Source organism: Ascaphus truei, chromosome 11 (genome assembly GCF_040206685.1).
Source record: "Ascaphus truei isolate aAscTru1 chromosome 11, aAscTru1.hap1, whole genome shotgun sequence".
In the NCBI taxonomy this organism is placed as follows: domain Eukaryota; kingdom Metazoa; phylum Chordata; class Amphibia; order Anura; family Ascaphidae; genus Ascaphus; species Ascaphus truei.
In genome coordinates this window covers 42,998,170-43,006,483 of record NC_134493.1, presented here as the reverse complement: position 1 = coordinate 43,006,483, position 8,314 = coordinate 42,998,170, and positions in this window count along the sequence as shown.

The window sequence follows — 8,314 nt, the reverse complement described above, 5'->3', positions numbered from 1 at the left end:
GTCGTTTCTAAAATTTTAAACAAAATTCTACAAGTGTTTTCTCATAGTACAAAACTGATTTATTAAAAAAATAAAACACATGTAGGATATTGCTTGGACTGCAGCTTTAAAGCAGCAATACTATCCCCATTAGCCTACGCTTATAGTGACAGTGACGTCACGCTGCGATCGCTGGAAAAATCAAATTGAGATGACTTACTGCGATCGCGACCAAGCCGTCACTCCGTCGCCAGCACATTAAGCGCATGTGACGGCGGCAATGCGTTTGTTTTGACGTGACATCGCCGGCACATTAAGCGCAGCCTTATTTGCTTATTTGTGTATATATAAAGCAGGTGACCTGTATAATTCTACATTCTTACCAAAGCTGGCAGTCGTTTGGTGCTCCTGTTATAATGCAAACATCCTAATTGAAGGGCGGCCATTGTGTTAGGCACACAGTTTCAAACAATCGCTTGGTCAGTGGAACGTAGCAGTTACGATATACAGTATACTTCTATTACTAAAGTAACATCTATTATTGTGGTTTGCAGCTCAAACTGCAGGGAACATTGTCAACAAACTATCAAACTGGAGAGTGTTGCAAAGATCTTGCACTGCTTGGGAGGTGGCTAAATCTGCTATAGAAATCAAAGGATGCTTTAAAACGCATTTGGCATTGAGTTGAATAAAATAAAAAGTCACAATCTAATATGTCAGTACCGATTTATTTAAATTAAAAAAAAAGATTTCACGTTTTTGTTACTTTAAGTTGTTTGTGTACAGTACATCACTTCTGACTCGTGCAGCTTTACTTCCTGTTGTATGGTGACATCATCCGTAGGTAGGATGTGACCTCATATAGCAGGGCTCTTTAACCTGTTCTCTTGAGGGGATGGATCAACATGAATTTAGGAGCAGGAGGGTCACAATTTTACTGTAATTTGATACATGAACTATTCTATTGCAACATTTTACAAGTATTTATAACACAGGAACCATTAACATGATCTTGTTATGAGCGAGTGTGTCAGTGCGGGGAAATCTGGGGTCCGTGTGTAACATTACCAGGGCCTGAGCCACGGGCCACACCAAATCTTGTGGTGTGCTGGATCTGGCCTGTGGACTGGTAGTGCAGGCGCAGTATCCTACAGCAGGGGTGCGCAAACTGGGGGGTGGGAGATTTTTTTTGGGGGGTGGAGGGGGAAAGCATGGGGCCCCTACAGCTGAAATCAATGCGGTTCAGCCCCGGAGACCCCCCCCCCCCCGGTTTCAAGTCTATTTTTAATTTATTTTAAACGCGGTGTTGCTTGGCGTGCAGCTTTCACCAGCAATCCACACACTCGCATGAACGGTAATACGTGCACACTCGCATGAACGGTAATACGTGCACACTCGCATGAACGGTAATACGTGCACACTCGCATGAACGGTAATACGTGCAAACGTGCGCTTTCTAATTCATTGGTTATTCCTAACACTCTGTGTACTTTAAAAAAAAAAAGGTGTTGTAGCCCAATTTCCCTAATGATTAAGGGAACTACGAGTGCTGATTACCTGTTCGCTCACAGGCCTAAGCCTCCGCCACTGGGAACTTGGGGTGAGCTCTTTCGTCCTCGGGCACAGCGCCTCCACCTATGAAGGATCCCAGCGATGGCGGGATTACCCCTCACAGAAACCAATACAGTAAAGAACAATACACACACAGGTATATAACTGGTATTTACTGACACGCACATATAACAGTAACAATGCCCCAGTGCAATACCCACACAATACCCAGCACCAAGCGTGAGCCCCCCAAAGTACCGAGGGTGCCCTGGGCACCTGTAACCTGATGTCCACACGAGCAGGCCCACCCAAATGTGAGGTAGCGCTGCCCCCCTTGTGGGGTGGTGGTGCATGGTGGGTACCACCCTGACTACGGCCAGGGTATATGGAGATCCGGGGTTAGCAGGGCCGCAGCGTGATCCCACGACGCGGGGTCTGCAAAACCCCCTCTCGCTGTACGGTGGTGATCCCCTCTTGTGGGGGAGCTCCAGCAGGAGTGTCTCCCTTAATGTCTGTAGTGTGGCCTGTGGGCTGGTCCCAGGCCACAGGTCGCCACGTGGCGTCCGCCCGACGGCGCGGTAGCTTGAGTGACTGTCTCTAAGAGGGAGAGTCCCTATCTAGGGCCTACCCTACAACACTCAGCTGGTTGGAGGGATCGGGGCCTTTCTGGGGCCTTGGGGCAGAGTCCTGGCCTAGTCCAGGGGCTTACTAGCTCCATGGACGTGTCTGTCCTCTCCGCCGGCTCCCTCAGAACTGCGCGCGCTCTCTTTCACGCCAAACTCATATCTGCCTCTACTGGAGGATCATGGGACTTGTAGTCCCTTGCGGAGCCGTTTCAAGATGTCCACCGCAGAGTTCCGGCGAACCGATCGGCCTGCAGCCTCCCCTCCCCGCACAAGAAGATAAGAGGAGGGCCTGCTACATCATTACAACCAACATATTCCTCACTTCAGAGAGCAGTCCCTGCCACCCTCTCCCGTGCCCCGTACACTCATCAGAGAGCAGTCCCTGCCACCCTCTCCCGTGCCCCGCACAATCATCAGAGAGCAGTCCCTGCCACCCTCTCCCGTGCCCCGTACACTCATCAGAGAGCAGTCCCTGCCACCCTCTCCCGTGCCCCGCACAATCATCAGAGAGCAGTCCCTGCCACCCTCTCCCGTGCCCCGCACAATCATCAGAGAGCAGTCCCTGCCACCCTCTCCCGTGCCCCTAACAATCATCAGAGAGCAGTCCCTGCCACCTCCCCGTGCCCCGCACAATCATCAGAGAGCAGTCCCTGCCACCCTCTCCAGTGCCCCGTACACTCATCAGAGAGCAGTCCCTGCCACCCTCTCCCGTGCCCCGCACAATCATCAGAGAGCAGTCCCTGCCACCCTCTCCCGTGCCCCGCACAATCATCAGAGAGCAGTCCCTGCCACCCTCTCCCGTGCCCCTAACAATCATCAGAGAGCAGTCTCTGCCACCTCCCTGTGCCCCGCACAATCATCAGAGAGCAGTCCCTGCCACCCTCTCCAGTGCCCCGTACACTCATCAGAGAGCAGTCCCTGCCACCCTCTCCCGTGCCCCGCACAATCATCAGAGAGCAGTCCCTGCCACCCTCTCCCGTGCCCCGCACAATCATCAGAGAGCAGTCCCTGCCACCCTCTCCCGTGCCCCTAACAATCATCAGAGAGCAGTCTCTGCCACCTCCCTGTGCCCCGCACAATCATCAGAGAGCAGTCCCTGCCACCCTCTCCCATGCCCCGCACAATCATCAGAGAGCAGTCCCTGCCACCTCCCCGTGCCCCGCACAATCATCAGAGAGCAGTCCCTGCCACCCTCTCCCGTGCCCCGCACAATCATCAGAGAGCAGTCCCTGCCACCCTCTCCCGTGCCCCGCACAATCATCAGAGAGCAGTCCCTGCCACCCTCTCCCGTGCCCCGTACAATCACCAGAGAGCAGTCCCTGCCACCCTCTCCCGTGCCCCGCACAATCATCAGAGAGCAGTCTCTGCCACCTCCCTGTGCCCCGCACAATCATCAGAGAGCAGTCCCTGCCACCCTCTCCCGTGCCCCGTACAATCACCAGAGAGCAGTCCCTGCCACCCTCTCCTGTGCCCCGTACAATCATCAGAGAGCAGTCCCTGCCACCCTCTCCTGTGCCCCGTACACTCACTTCAGAGAGCAGTCCCTGCCACCTCCCCGTGCCCCGTACACTCACTTCAGAGAGCAGTCCCTGCCATCCTCTCCTGTGCCCCGTACACTCACTTCAGAGAGCAGTCCCTGCCACCTCCCCGTGCGCTCACTTCAGAGAGCAGTCCCTGCCACCTCCCCGTGCGCTCACTTCAGAGAGCAGTCCCTGCCACCTCCCCGTGCCCCGTACACTCACTTCAGAGAGCAGTCCCTGCCATCCTCTCCTGTGCCCCGTACACTCACTTCAGAGAGCAGTCCCTGCCACCTCCCCGTGCCCCGTACACTCACTTCAGAGAGCAGTCCCTGCCATCCTCTCCTGTGCCCCGTACACTCACTTCAGAGAGCAGTCCCTGCCACCTCCCCGTGCGCTCACTTCAGAGAGCAGTCCCTGCCACCTCCCCGTGCCCCGTGCGCTCACTTCAGAGAGCAGTCCCTGCCACCTCCCCATGCCCCGTGCGCTCACTTCAGAGAGCAGTCCCTGCCACCTCCCCATGCCCCGTGCGCTCACTTCAGAGAGCAGTCCCTTCCACCTCCCGTGCCCCGCACACTCAATTTCTTTTCCTCGTGTCTCTGCAGACGGCTGCTGCCATGGAAACTGGCCAGAGCCAGCTAAACCGCGAGTGAGAGAAGGGAGGTGGGATGTGGCGAGCGAGCGAGCAGAGGGCTGCAGGACACGGCAAGTGAGTGTAGGGAGACGGGACGCAGCGGGTGAGCAGAGGGAGATGGGACACAGCGAGTGAGGAGGAGACGGGACGCAGCGAGTGTGCGGGACGCAGTGAGTGAGCATAGGGAGATGGGACGCAGCGAGTGAGCAGAGGGAGACGAGACGCAGCGAGTGAGCTGAAGGAGATGGGATGCAGCGAGTGAGCAGGACGCAGTGAGTGAGCAGAGGGAGACGGGACGCAGCGAGTGAGCAGGACGCAGTGAGTGAGCAGAGGGAGACGGGACGCAGCGAGTGAGCAGGACGCAGTGAGTGAGCAGAGGGATATGGGATGCAGCGAGTGAGTGGGATGCAGTGAGTGAGCAGAAGGAGATGGGACGCAGTGAGTGAGCAGAGGGAGACGGGACGTAGCGAGTGAGCAGGACGCAGTGAGTGAGCAGAGGGAGACGGGATGCAGCGAGTGAGGATGAGACGGGACGCAGCGAGTGAGCAGGAGGCAGTGAGTGAGCAGAGGGAGACGGGACGCAGCGAGTGTGCGGGACGCAGTGAGTGAGCAGAGGGAGATGAGACGCAGCGAGTGAGCTGAAGGAGATGGGATGCAGCGAGTGAGCAGGACGCAGTGAGTGAGCAGAGGGAGACGGGACGCAGTGAGTGAGCAGGATGCAGAGTGAGCAGAGGGAGACGGGATGCAGTGAGTGAGCGGGACGCAGTGAGTGAGCAGGAGACGGAACGCAGTGAGTGAGCAGAGGGAGACGGGACACAGCGAGTGAGCAGGACGCAGTGAGTGAGCAGAGGGAGACGGGACGCAGCGAGTGAGCAGAGGGAGAGGAGACACAGCGAGTGAGGATGAGACGGGATGCAGCGAGTGAGCAGAACGCAGTGAGTGAGCAGAGGGAGATGGGATGCAGTGAGTGAGCAGGACGCAATGAGTGAGCAGAGTGAGACGGGATGCAGCGAGTGAGCAGGACGCAGCGAGTGAGCGGGACGCAGCGAGTGAGCAGAGGGAGACGGGACACAGCGAGTGAGGAGACGGGACGCAGCGAGTGTGCAGGACGCAGTGAGTGAGCAGCGGGAGACGGGACGCAGCGAGTGAGCAGAGGGTGATGAGACGCAGCGAGTGAGCTGAAGGAAATGGGATGCAGCGAGTGAGCAGGACGCAGTGAGTGAGCAGAGGGAGACGGGACGCAGCGAGTGAGCAGGACGCAGTGAGTAAGCAAAGGGAGACGAGACGCAGCGAGTGAGCTGAAGGAGACGGGATGCAGCAAGTGAGTGGGACGCAGTGAGTGAGCAGAAGGAGACGGGATGCAGTGAGTGAGCAGAGGGAGATGGGATGCAGCGAGTGAGCAGAGGGAGATGGGATGCAGCGAGTGAGTGGGACACAGTGAGTGAGCAGAGGGAGACGGGACGCCATGAGTGAGCATGCAGCGAGGGAGCGTTACGCAGTGAGTGAGCAGAGGGAGACAGGATGCAGCGAGTGAGCAGAGGGAGATGGGATGCAGCGAGTGAGCGGGACGCAGTGAGTGAGCAGAGGGAGAGGAGACACAGCGAGTGAGCAGAGGGAGAGGAGACACAGCGAGTGAGCAGAGGGAGAGGAGACACTGCGAGTGAGCAGAGGGAGAGGAGACACAGCGAGTGAGCATAGGGAGATGAGACACAGCGAGTGAGGAGGAGGCAGTGATGAGCAGAGGGAGACGGGACGCAGTGAGTGAGCAGAGAGAGACGGGACGCAGTGAGTGAGGAGGAGGCAGTGATGAGCAGAGGGAGACGGGACGCAGTGAGTGAGCAGAGGGAGACGGGACGCAGTGAGTGAGCGGGACAGGTCTGCCATCCTGTGTTTCCCCATTATCTCTTAGCATACAGTGCTTCCACTGCAGCCAGGGATTCTGGGTAATGACATGCAAATGAGCACAGTGTCACCCTTTCTTTCTATTTTAACACGGAGGCCTATAAACCTGTCTGCTGTGTTTCACAGATAATATAAAATGTTTGTTCAATTCTTGGTTTTCTGTTTCATACAAAAATGAACCTAAAAGAAGCAAAAGGTGACACAGTGCGCTCATTCACATGTCACTACCCAGAATCCCTGCTGGCTGCAGCGGAAGCACTGCTACGTTAAGAGATAATGGGGAAAGGCAGGGTGCAGACCTGTGCGAGACGTGTGAATGTGCGCCCGTTGGATTAAAATAATCTACAAAACATGGGGACACATTTTTTGGGAGCGGTTTTAGATCACAGTCTCTGCATATTTTACATCATTACAATGATTACGCTTCAGTCACCAATAAAAGTGTTAATTATTGCCTGCTATGTCTTTCTCACGTGCAGTGTTTCACCCTAAATAAGAAGATAGAATATATATTATAAGATATGGGACACACTTTCTAAGAGAAGGTGCTGTGCGGCAGCAGTCACCCCAATTATTAACCAGCTTGTTACCATAAGGATTAATTACTGTAGAGATGCCCCTTTGAGTGACACCGCCATCTTTATTAATTAGCGGCACTCACGCTTTAACACATTTCATTTTAAAGCCCTCTACAAAACAACAGATTCAGACACATTCAACACACCAACTCCTGTGCACAATGATGTGTCCAGACTCTACTGAAGTGCACAGAGCAGCCATCTTTATAGCAACCCAATATATTGTACAGTGGGGAAAGCTACCTTCCGATGACGTCTGCATCTTTAACATACTCGTAGCAGATTGAGGAGAACTTTCACCAGGCGGAATGTAGACGAGCGATACAATTATTAAACTCAATAATCATGGCATATCCCAAATGGAAACCAGTATTAAAACTCCCTGCCCCCTCCACTCTAAATGCTCATACCACATTACATATTGATGCAGAGTATCTGTATACAGTAAGCAAAACCTGAACTATGAATATGTACATGCTTTGTGGTGCGGCCATTATTCTAGAACCCACAAGTAGAACAGGCATATGGGTTTTTGTGAGGAAATGCAATTTTATGGTAAAATGTTTATTTTCACAGCTATCCATATACCCCCCCCCCACCCCCCCAAACAGGTCAGGTTTTCAAGATACCCCAGTTTTAGCACAGGTGGTTCAGAGGCTGTCAAAGACTGAGCCTCTGATTGAGCCACTTGCGCTGAAGCTGGGATTTCCTGAAAACCTGACCTGTTGGTGAGGCATGAGGACTGGCGTTGAGCACCCCTGCATTAAGGAAAATACATCCTGGCCCGAGCCCTTAATATTTAATTTGCTCAGAGGATTGCATTATTGGAGGTCAGCAAGAACCATTCCAGCTGGTCACTTTACTCTCAACCTCTAATTAAGGCTTCAAGGAGGCAGATGGGAGGAGGCCCGGAAGAAACAGAGAAGGACAAAAAGCAGCATCACTTAGAATAAGATTAATCCAACTTTGCTCTTTGTCTACAAGACTTAAATCAATAAACCATAAACAGGACCCCCTGCGGATATCACCTGGGACTAACAAAGCACCATATGGCTGAGGCTTTGGGCCTTGTATGAGGCTTTTAACATAGCAGGCAGATCTGTTGGAGTCTAATTTCATTTTTTTATTGAACAGCAGCGGCTCTTAAAGCTGCAGACCAAGCAATATCCTAAATGTGTTTTTTTTATAAATCAGTTCTGTACTATAACCAAAAAAAAATGCTACAATTATTTTATTAACCAACTCTGAATGTAACAAGCATTTTTGTTTCTATAGCAACTATTTACAAAGTCACATCTCCTTCCTCTTCTGAAACAGGCTCTGACACACCCCTTTTTGAGCCCTGCCCTCTCTCTAGCAGTGAACCAATTGTATCTAGTGACTGCCTGGTCACATGATCTTCCCCACAGAACTTTGCATCTTTGGTCCTCTTCTGCTGCAGTGACAGCCATTTAGTGAACCCCCGAGCCGAATCTTCTCTGATCAAAGAACAGATCAGCAATTTAGCGAATTCCTTATCATTGTGTG